The following is a 12,268-nucleotide window of genomic DNA, read 5'->3' on the forward strand; positions in this document are numbered from 1 at the left end:
AGTACTGTGCCTTATATATGGGAGTTTCTCAATAGATGTTTGTTTCCTGAAAGAATAAACAAATATCCCCACCCCCTACTTTTTTCAACTCTTAAAACAGCAGTTTGTATCGTGGAAAATCTTGAGAAGATTAGTTAAATGTCAGGAATCTTGGCGTTTAGTCCTTGTTCTGTCTTTGACTCACTGTGGGATCCTGGACGTGTGTCTGTATGTTTGGGCACATAAATCTCCAAGCAGATTATTGGGCTAAAATTAGGAGGGCACTAAATAGGCAGGGAAGCTTTGCATATTATTTTATTCAATTTTTACAACAACCTATGGAGTAGGAATAAATATCCCTGTAATGTCAATGGAGAATGGTGATGCAAATAAGCATTGTGCCCAAAGGGAAGAAGAAAAGATCTTTTGATGCAGGGGTCTAGTGAGGGAAGATAAGGAAATTCAGGCTGAGTGTCTTCACTGCTAAATCTGTTCCCCCACAAGCAAATTTTGGGAAGAAGGCCAAGAGTAGGGAGAAACAGGGAAGTTTGGAGAATCCTGGAGCAAGGGGCATTTTTGTTTCTCAGGATAGCCTGAGGAAATTGCAACCTCTTTTGTGAAGTCAAACACTCCGAGTATTTAGTTTGCAGAACTGAAGAAGATTCTAGGCAAATGCCTGAAGAAGATTCTAGGCAAATGAGCCTATGCCAGCACCTCTGGTTCCCATGGCATGTGTGTGTCATTTGGGAGTCCAAAATTTCTTGTGGCACTTGTAGGTGGTACACAAATGCTGGGAGGACTAGAGGAAGCATGGGGTCAGGACAAGGAGGCTGCAGAGGATAGGACTGTGTGACTGGAGTCGGGAGAAGGGTCTGCCCATTTCCGTAGTGAGCATGAGTTGGAGACAGGTGGGACCAGCCTCACTCCTGCAGACTGCCCAGTCAGTTGGACAAGCCAGACCAGAGCACATTAGTGCCAGAACATCTCTGCCTCAAGTCTGCAAGGACTTAGAAAGTCCCTGGGGAGGAGGTCATCAGAAGGAGGGAGAAAAAAGATATAATTTACTGAGATTAAATCCCAAAGCCACTGAGATAATACCTGCAAAGCATTGGCTGAAACTGGAAGAGACTGAGTTATGTTCATTGAGGAGTTGAAGATAGTTGTTTCTATTGAATGGACTCAAAAGCAAGATGAGATTCTTTGTAGAAAATAATTATCATGTTTTGCACATTTGAATTGTGGTGTGTGTCATCAACTCTACTATCTTTTTAATAATTCTTTCAGTCAGTCAACAACTATTTATTGGTTATGTTACTATATACTAGTTTTTCTGCTCATAACTTTTGCTGATGTTTTCAATGCCCTATTTGAAACAACTCTCCCTGTGACCATATGCTCTCTTGGAGACTCATACAGGCCTCCTAAAACCCAGCTTCTGGAAACCCACTCCTATCTTTCCTTACAGCAGAGGTTCTTTACCCTTCATAATCCTCCCTTTAATATTGTTTTCCTGGGGATTTCCATTATGATTTTCAAGTAACTGACTTAAACAGAAGGTATGGTAGGCGTATATATATAAATGTATATGATATAAGTCTGACACTTTTGTTGTCACATACACCCAGGTTCCCTTTGCATTAGCTCTGTGGTGACCGCACCTCCTTCCCTGGATGCGAAGGCTAAAGCCCTGAATGGAGGTGTTTTGTAATGTAACTCAAAGCTGGGGAAGGAAAAGCTAGTCCTTTAGCAAAACAAGGTTGAGGATGTATGCCAGCAGGAGGTTCTCTTTCCTGCTACAGGGCTGCTTGGTTGCTTTTTGGATATTCTACTTGAAGGTCAGGCCACTGTGGAGAATCCAAAGTATCATTTCTGCCTGAGCAATGAGAGAACCAGAGGAAGAAAGGATGGATTAAGGCTCTTCTCTGGAGGCCAACTAGAAGAGAACATGGGACCTAGGATAGGGGTGTGCAGGGTGAGGGGTTAAAAGGAGTGAATGGCAGTAAGAAAGAGTTTGTGGAGGCATCTAGGGGAGAGCATCTTCTGGTTGGTAAAGGGAGAGCTCACATGCTGTCCCCAAGAGCTAAGGAATGCGGTCCCATGCCATAGGTAGGACTGTGATTCCTTTGCAGGAAACCTCCTAGATCTCTGCTCCCATTGTAGACTCTGTATAGTTTGAACAAACAGTAAATAACTAATTGAGCATTTTAAAAGATTCTGGTATATGTGCTTCATGGCCCAAAGAGGTGGTAGATGCTCTTCTCTTCCCCCTCCCCAGCTGATGTTCAGATTCCCTCAGAATGGAAGGCAGGGTGGTGAAAGACCTCCATGGGACCCCATCAGGCCATGGTAGACAGACCGTGCTATGGCTCCCTTCCGCAATAAGACATTTAGTGGCCAGGTAAACCTGTGGGGAGAAGCCAAAGACTAACAAGTGTAGTGTGGCATCTGATTCAACTCAAGAAATTGGCTTCCATCTCTCCCATCTTCTTCTGTCTAATGTTAAGCATTTGTACTTGCTTCAGGCTCCAAAATTGTCACTCCATCAAATTATACTTTCCTATATTGTTATAGAATACATAACAATATATTGCCATGCCAAAGCTTTTTTTTTATTGTTATAGAAGTTAGGAATATAGAAAGAAAAAAACAATAAAATAAAATAAAATCATCTGAAACATTTCCAACTTCTTGTTTCTTACATGAGATGATGGAACATTGAGGCTAATTCTTTTCTTCATGTCCATACAAAGTATAATTTTCCAAGGGCAGTTTTTCTATTACTTGATCATGGGATTTGTAGTGAGTGCTGCAACACAGTCCTGCAAAAATGCTGTGACAAGAAAGCTGAACACACAGAGATTTGGGGCAAATAGGGCACTTTCTACTAAAGGGTTGCTGCTGGCCACTGCTTCTGTATCCTTGAAGGTTTCACTGGAGGTTGAAGGTGGAAGTTTTAGTTCAGTCCCTTTGTGATTGAGTAGACAGAACAAACCTGTTCACAGTTTCTACCATCTTCCTGTGGACATGGGTCTGCCATTGCTTTTCTTTTCTTTCCTTTTTTTCTTTCAGTTTTCCTTTTCTTAATATCGTTTTCAGCTAGTGAATTATTTAAAGCCAACACCTTTGTAATTACCACACAGGCCAAGAGACAGAACTTTACCAGCCACCCCAGGAACCCCTGGGTGAGGCCTGGCCCAGTTACAAACACTGCCTACTTTTTACTCCCTCTCCCTGACCTTTACAGTAATAATGGCCTTACATTTTTAAAAATCGTTTTACCACCCAAGAGTGCATCCTTATACACTATATCTTAGTATTTTCCATTAAAAAATGATGTCTGGTGGTGCAGTGTTTAAGAATATGCCTGCCAGTGCAGGGGACATGGTTTCGAGCCTTGGTCCGGGAAGATCCCACATGCCATGGAGCAACTAAGCCTGTGCACCACAACTACTGAGCCTGCGCTCTAGAGCCCATGAACCACAACTACTGAGCCCATGTGCCACAATTACTGAATCCCGCATGAGTAGAGCCCGTGCTCTGCAACAAGAGAAGCCACAGCAATGAGAAGCCTGCGCACTGCAAAGAAGAATAGCCCCCACTCGTCGCAACTAGAGAAAGCCTGCGCGCAGCAACGAAGACACAACACAGCCAAAAAAAAAAAAAAAAAAAATGATGTCTGTAGATTCTCTTTTAATCTACAGGCCTTCTCCCCACCCCTACCTCATCCCTTTCTTTTCCTTATAATTTTCTTGTTAAAGGGTCTAGACAATTTGCATTGTCAAGTTTCCTATTGTCTGAATTTTGCTAACTGTATATTCTTGGCTAAGTTAACATGTTTCTTCTTGCCTCTCTAGTTCCTGAAAATTGGCAGCAGGATCCAGAGAGTTGATCAGCCTCATGTATGACACTTTGGCAAGACTATAGAAGGGACATATATCTGGTTGTCTCTGTTTTTGTTAGCAGACACTGATAATATATAAATACATTAATTCATTGAGTGGAGGGTAGTTGCAAACGGGGATAGTCGATCATTTAAAAAATTATTTTTTAGAATATTCTTATAAACAGATAATTCCCTTCATCTATTATTTGGTTACTCAGTGGTATAGTCATATAGGAAAGGCAGAATAAATGCTTGATTCTTTCTCTTTATTTACCATCCTTTGAAGGTGATCATTTAAACTTTAATAATTAATTTAAATATTATTAATGAATGGATTTATTTATTTATTTCAATACATGAAAATTATTTTCTTTATTGAAGCTAAATTATCCTATCTTTGGCTGGTGGAAAATTCATAAAGTTGGTTACTGAGTCTTTTTGCCATGTTTCTAGTAATCTTTGCTTCTTTTTTGACAAGGTATATCAAGCTCATCTTGTACATATCCTGCCCTAGACATGGAATCAACCATTTATCCAAGAAGTCCTGGTTCCTGTTATAGGAAAAGGTGACTCAAAACCGTATTTATCTTATTGCTAATACTGCTTTTCTGACTTCACAGTTCTCCTCCTTTCATTGTTTTCGAATAGTGTTCATAAACTGGTGGCTTGCTTTCTGCGATTTCCTGCATCTGCTTCATCTGGACATTCACTTTCCTTCATTTTTATTTCCCTTGTTCTGTAAAATTTTGACTCAGTTCTCACAAGTTTCTTTTCAGCATGGGCTCTGTTTCAGAAGAAAACCCTGTCTGATCAGTTTCATAGGGTCTAGACTTCTCTAGCTCCTTTGTTTTTAATACAGTTTCCTTGGACTCTCCCACTGTTAGATTGGACAAAATCCCTTCCAGTTTCAGGTACTGTTCTCAGATTCACTTGTCATGATTTCCAGTGAGCATGTGTTGCCTATTAGTAGCATTTCGTATGCTCACAACCGTCAGACATCTTATTATTTTCCTTTGCTTTCTCCTTCACAAACACTGATACCATGAAGATCTTGTGGTTTTTGGTGTTTTGTCCCCATTTGTTTTGCAATTTAGGGTGTGTGGGGATGCCTTGTTCTTTATGGGCCTTCTTAAACAAATGTTGTCTATGAATATTTCTTTGTATCTAGATACTTTACATCAATATTTAGGAAGATGCAAAAACTATGTGGCCACCATCTTCCCAGAATATTTCTTTTTTAAAAAATAAATTTATTTATTTTATTTTTGGCTGCGTTGGGTCTTCGTTGCTGCACGCGGGCTTTCTCTAGTTGCGGCAAGCGGGGCTACTCTTTGTTGTGGTTTGCGTGCTTCTCATTGCAGTGGCTTCTCTTGTTGCAGAGCATGGGCTCTAGGCCTGCAGGCTTCAGCAGTTGTGGCACGCAGGCTCCAGAGCTCAGGCTCAGTAGTTGTGGCACACAGGCTTCGTTGTTCTGCGGCATGTGGGATCTTCCGGGACCAGGGCTCGGACCCATGTCCCTTGCATTTGCAGGCAGTCTCTTAACCACTGTGCCACCAGGGAAGTCCCAGAATATTTCTTTCCTGATGGAGTAAGAATAGGGAGAGAAATAGTTCCAATAATTTTGCTCCTTTACTTCTACTCATTTTAGACCTTTCCCGAGTTTACTAGTTAGTTCTATGACTAGTATAACTAGAATTCAATTGATGCATAATCATAGCATGACTGATAATACAGCCACTTAAAAAGAAGATTTTTTAAAATCACAGGATCATCATTAGCCATATTACTGTTGTATGTCATCCTTTATTTTCCTTTCATTTTCATTTTATATATTCTTTTTCTCTCCTTCTTTCTAGATAGTGTCCTACTATTTTCAGGGTGATATATACAACTTTCAATGCTCTATAGCTTTCTTAGAGGCAGGTTATAAAGAGCTACTGATGTCCTTCTTGTGCTTCTCCCTAATTCAACCCAAGCCTGTCTTTATATAGATAGGTAAAATGCCTCATAGTATAAAATAGTGACTTTATTTGATTAGTCTTGTCCAAGATAATTAAGCAAAATTAGTTTGGTCTGTAAACATAGACATCAATTTGTTTTGCTTTCTCCCCCTGTTTAAATTTTAAGTTTAGTCATTACACATTTTGGACGAGATTGGAGAATTATGGTCAAAGGAAATACCTGAGGAAGGCTGTTTCTCTTGGCCTCTGTAAATAACCTGACAAAGAGACTTTTTGCTTAATCAATGCCTAATGTGTACATTTGGAATGCTCAGATGCTCAGTATTATTAGACATTTACAAAACAAAGGCTGTTTTCCCCCTGCGTTGTAATTAGTGTACTTAGAGTTTATATGTGAAGTATCATATATCTATTGTGGAGGTTTTTCAGAATAACAAAGATACTGAATCATCTCACTAAGATTGTTGGTTTAAATAATTAGTTTCTGTGGTATATTTCACAATACTTCACATGAGAAAGTTAAAGTCCCTCCAATCAATATAGCATTGAGTGATTTGGAACAAGAATATATTCTTGCTTATACTCCTGCTACTCCAGGCTGACTGGGCATAATATTTATATATGAAATGAAAAACAGACCAGAACAAGATTATAGGATGACTTTTTTCCCTGAGAGGCTAACGAGAATAAGCAGGTGTAATGCCATGCTAACCTAGAGAACAAAATTGTAAATATAGAGAGGAGAAAGAGTTTTCCGAGTTTATATTGCTGCTATCTTATGGGGATCAACTTCCGTTGGTATCATAATGTGTCATGTTGAAAAGGGTAGACAAGGTGGCTGAGCAGCTGGTTGGAGAGTCCCCAGGAGATTACCTGGGAAACGCAGTTGCAACGCATGTAGGAGCAGCCTCACAAGTGAAAATAAATCCACAGCATGTGGTTATCCTCCTGAGAGTACTTGTCATTCACTGCATTGTTCATCTGAATGGAGCGTCTCTTTCAGATCACAAAATGCAAAATGGAAAATGTTATATGTTGTGCAGACCAGCACCGTGTCTGCAGTTTTCTAAACCTGATGTAAAAGTAGAGTCTGTAGATGATAACCAGGAGCTCTATTGGCCTTTTAGAGAATCACATTATTCAAATGTAGTTGAGGTTCATCTACAGTGGCTCCTATTATTTCAGACCAATGTTTAATTGATATGCTCAGTCTATTTTCTCTTCACTCCTCAGCACCACTATTGATCAAAAGTTAAATTGGACCAAGTTGCTATGCACAAAATATTGTCAGCTCTGTTAGCACACTTTTTTCTTTTCCAGTCTTGATGCCCTAAACTATACTTAACCAAATCACTGTTAAATTAAATTCACATAAAATTAGAGTTCATATATAGATTTTTTGCTGTTTTGAATTTCAGAGAGAGAAATACTTTGCAAGAACATGCATATAATTCAGGTGAGTGGGTAGAAAATATTGCAAAAGCAGTTAGTGATGTGTTGTATGGAGACGTGAGAGGTTTCCTGCATCCCTTCATTCTGTCTGAAATTAATGAATTGTTGCGTGACATATAAAGAAGGTTCAATGATTATAACTTTTAATCTGTTTCTAGAAAATTTTAAATCTCACTTTTACCATTTACCATGACAAATATTTTACCTCCATTTGCCACTCTTGAAAATTACTTTGTTCTTCAATTTTGTTCAATAGAAGAGGCAGATGACTAGTCTTTGTAATTTTTTTCTGTGTCAGATGATTTTCCTTAAATGTAGACTGAATTTATCAGAAGATTATAACCTAGTGCTCTACTCAGTCTTTTTGAAATAACTTAGGCAATAATGCTTTCTAACTAGTGCATTTCCTTTGGATTACTGACCACTTGAAAGAGTTCAAAATGTTTCATTAGATCTATTTAGTCCTCTTGGAATTGCCAGCAAAAAGAAGAGGGTCAGAGGCAGAGGTTGATGTCACTAAAGCCTTTTAAAATACCTTTGTGAAACTCTTTAAATTTGGCAATCAGAACCACAAGTTTCTGCTAAGATTATGATCAGACTCTTTGGGAGAAAATGAATAGGAACATGTTTATGGCACATAACCCTTCTAAGTATGAAATCTGTGACTGTATTAAAGACCCACGTTTTCACTGATTTAAACTGGAAGTGCTTTGGAAATCACATATTACACTCCAGGAGATTAAAAAGTTGATTTCTACTACCACTTCCTATGCATCTGAACTAGTAGTCACATGGGACCTGGAAATCATATTGTAAACTGAATTGTAACACTGGATGGCTTCTGGGTGATGTCACAATTAGCATTTATTTTCAAAATTACTTATAGCAAATGAAAAAAAACCCAATAGTTTTCAGTCATGTTGAGTCTCTCCATAGTTTCTTGTTCAACATGTGTCTCAAAGGTAACTTATAGGTAACTTGAAGTTGACAGTATCAGGCAGGAGCATCCAATCATGGTCCCAGGTTGCCTTAGATCTCCTGTTTCTGACGAGGAAACGTGTGAAAGAGACATGGAACTGTCCTTGCCCGCACCTTACATGTTGTAGTGCTGTCCATGAGAAAGTGGCCATTCAGCTGGGGACTGCATTTTCCAGGACTCCCTTGCAATTAGATACAGCCATTGATTGGGTTTTAGGAAATAGAAAGTAATTGGAAGTGATGCACATCATTTTCAAGTCTGACTCATAAAAGCCTCTGTCACACTCTTCTCCAGGCAGGAAAGAATCCCACCAGCTAGTTGGGAAGGTAAGAACCCCCAGGATGAATGTATAAGCTCTGAGGTGAAGATGGCAAAATTTATGTGATCTTGAGTTCCTGTGACCTCACGGAAGGGCTGCTCCTCCTGTTTTTCTCAGTATTATTAGGTGAGCAAGAAAGAAATTTTAATTAAATAGTGTCTCTGAAATTTTTGGCTTTATTTGTTACAGCATCTAGGGTTTCTCTAACTAATAAAGCATGTAAAAGATTGGATGCAATCATATATAGGCCAAACCTAATAACTGAATTAAAGGCATGGGAAGGTTGGTAGAGAGGGAGAAAGAGTTTATTTCGGGTTCTAAGTTACTGAAGATATATCATGGAAGTTTAATGCATTTTAATTCCAAGATAAGAAAAGATATTGTAAACTAGTTTTAGAATTGGGGCCAATGTAGGATTCAAACATACTCATTCATTCATTCATTCATTCATCCAACAAATGCCTACTATGTGTAGACACTGAACTAGGCATTTAGGATAACTCAATGAGAAAGAGAGGCCAAAAATTTCAGCCTGTCTCCAAACTCTACTGTTTCTACTCATTAATTCTTGTTTTGCTTTTGGTTAATGAGGGGATTCATCATATCTTCAGTCACAGTTGTCATAAGTGAGTAAAACCCCACTGTTGTTTGCTCTTATAATTACAGTTCTTTATGAATGTTGAGTGGTTTTCATTAGGGCCCCTTCTGAAGGGGAAGAGAGTGCTGGACTTGGATTTCTATGGTCCTTTCTTCTGGGTCTAGCCTGGTTGATAGCAGAATAAACAGGGATATTTATGAGGCTGTGAAACAACTGCTGTTAAAATGTGCAGGGTTCAATATTTAAAAGGAATTGCATTTCAATACATGATAAAATTTCCAGATTACCTTGAGAATTGGGGCTGCTACTGTCAGTTATATTGAAAGCATTCCAGTACGCTAAATTACCTGACAAGTTGTGGTGTTCTATGTGCTGTATTGATATTGGAGTATTTGTTTTGCTTCAGTGGGTACTTAATTATTTGTTTCTTCTTGACAATGTACTAGAATTAATTCATAGCATTATGAAACTGCCTCCTTTTGAGAACAAAAGCTGGATGTTTTAACCCCGGTACATCATCTGAATGTTTAGCCCACAGTTTAAATATATTAAATTAGGGTCATGAATTACTTTTTTTTTTTTTTTAACATCTTTATTGGAGTATAATTGCTTTACAATGTTGTGTTAGTTTCTGCTTTATAACAAAGTGAATCAGTTATACATATACATATGTTCCCATATCTCTTCCCTCTTGCATCTCCCTCCCTCCCACCCTCCCCATCCCACCTGTCTAGGTGGTCACAAAGCACAGAGCTGATCTCCCTGTGCTATGCAGTTGCTTCCTACTAGCTATCTATTTTACATTTGGTAGTGTATATATGTCCATGCCACTCTCTCACTTTGTCACAGCGTACCCTTCTCCCTCCCCATATCTTCAAGTCCATTCTCTAGTAGGTCTGTGTCTTTATTCCCGTCTTGCCACTAGGTTCTTCATGACCTCTTTTTTACCCCCTTAGATTCCATATATATGTGTTAGCATATTGTATTTGTTTTTCTCTTTCTGACTTACTTCACTCTGTATGACAGACTCTAACTCCATCCATCTGACTACAAATAACTCCATTTCATTTCCTTTTATGGCTGAGTAATATTCCATTGTATATATGTGCCACATCTTCTTTATCCATTCATACAATGATGGACATTTAGGTTACTTCCATGTCCAGGCTATTGTAAATAGAGCTGCAATGAACATTTTGGTACATGACTCTTTTTGAATTATGGTTTTCTCAGGGTATATGCCCAGTAGTGGGATTGCTGGGTCGTATGGTAGTTCTATTTTTCGTTTTTCAAGGAACCTCCATACTGTTCTCCATAGTGGCTGTATCAATTTACATTCCCACCAACAATGCAAGAGGGTTCCCTTTTCTCCACACCCTCTCCAGCATTTATTGTTTCTAGATTTTTTGATGATGGCCATTCTGACCGGTGTGAGATGATATCTCATTGTAGTTTTGATTTGCACTTCTCTAATGATTAATGATGTTGAGCATTCTTTCATGTGTTTGTTGGCAATCTGTATATCTTCTTTGGAGAAATATCTATTTAGGTCTTCTGCCCATTTTTGGATTGGGTTGTTTGTTTTTTTGTTATTGAGCTGCATGAGCTGCTTGTAAATCTTGGAGATTAATCCTTTGTCAGTTGCTTCATTTGCAAATATTTTCTGCCATTCTGAGGGTTGTCTTTTGGTCTTGTTTATGGTTTCCTTTGCTGTGCAAAAGCTTTTAAGTTTCATTAGGTCCCATTTGTTTATTTTTGTTTTTATTTCCATTCCTCTAGGAGTTGGGTCAAAAAGGATCTTGCTCTGATTTATGTCATAGAGTGTTCTGCCTAGGTTTTCCTCTAAGAGTTTGATAGTGTCTGGCCTTACATTTAGGTCTTTAATCCATTTTGAGTTTATTTTTGTGTACGGTGTTAGGGAGTGTTCTAATTTCATACTTTTACAAGTACCTGTCCAGTTTTCCCAGCACCACTTATTGAAGAGGCTGTCTTTTCTCCACTGTATATGCTTGCCTCCTTTATCAAAGGTAAGATGACCATATGTGTGTGGGTTTATCTCTGGGCTTCCTATCCTGTTCCGTTGATCTATGTTTCTGTTTTTGTGCCAGTACCATACTGTCTTGATTAATGTAGCTTTGTGGTATAGTCTGAACTCAGGGAGGCTGATTCCTCCAGCTCCATTTATCGTTCTCAAGATTGCTTTGGCTCTTCGGGATCTTTTGTGTTTCCATACAAATTGTGAAATTTTTTGTTCTAGTTCTCTGAAAAATGCCAGTGGTAGTTGGTAGGGATTGCAATGAATCTGTAGATTGCTTTGGGTAGTAGAGTCATTTTCACAATGTTGATTCTACCAATCCAAGAACATGGTATATCTCTCCATCTATTTGTATCATTTTTAATTTCTTTCATCAGTGTCTTATAATTTTCTGCATACAGGTCTTTTGTCTCCTTAGATAGGTTTATTCCTAGATATTTCATTCCTTTTGTTGCAATGGTAAATGGGAGTGTTTTCTTAATTTCACTTTCAGATTTTTCATCATTAGTGTATAGGAATGCAAGAGATTTCTGTGCATTAATTTTGTATCCTGCTACTTTACCAAATTCATTGATTAGCTCTAGCAGTTTTCTGGTAGCATCTTTAGGATTCTCTATGTATAGTATCATGTCATCTGCAAACAGTGACAGCTTTACTTCTTCTTTTCCAATTTGAATTCCTTTTATTTCTTTTTCTTCTCTGATTGCTGTGGCTAAAACTTCCAAAACTATGTTGAATGATAGTGGTGAGAGTGGGCAACCTTGTCTTGTTCCTGATCTTAGTGGAAATGGTTTCAGTTTTTCACCATTGAGGACGATGTTGGCTGTGGGTTTGTCATATATGGCCTTTATTATGTTGAGGAAAGTTCCCTCTATGCCTACTTTCTGCAGGGCTTTTATCATAAATGGGTGTTGAATTTTGTCGAAAGCTTTCTCTGCATCTATTGAGATGATCATATGGTTTTTCTCCTTCAATTTGTTAATATAATGTATCACATTGATTGATTTGCGCATATTGATGAATCCTTGCATTCCTGGAATAAACCCCACATGATCATGGTGT

The sequence above is a fragment of the Balaenoptera musculus genome, chromosome 18 (genome assembly GCF_009873245.2).
Source record: "Balaenoptera musculus isolate JJ_BM4_2016_0621 chromosome 18, mBalMus1.pri.v3, whole genome shotgun sequence".
NCBI lineage: Eukaryota > Metazoa > Chordata > Mammalia > Artiodactyla > Balaenopteridae > Balaenoptera > Balaenoptera musculus.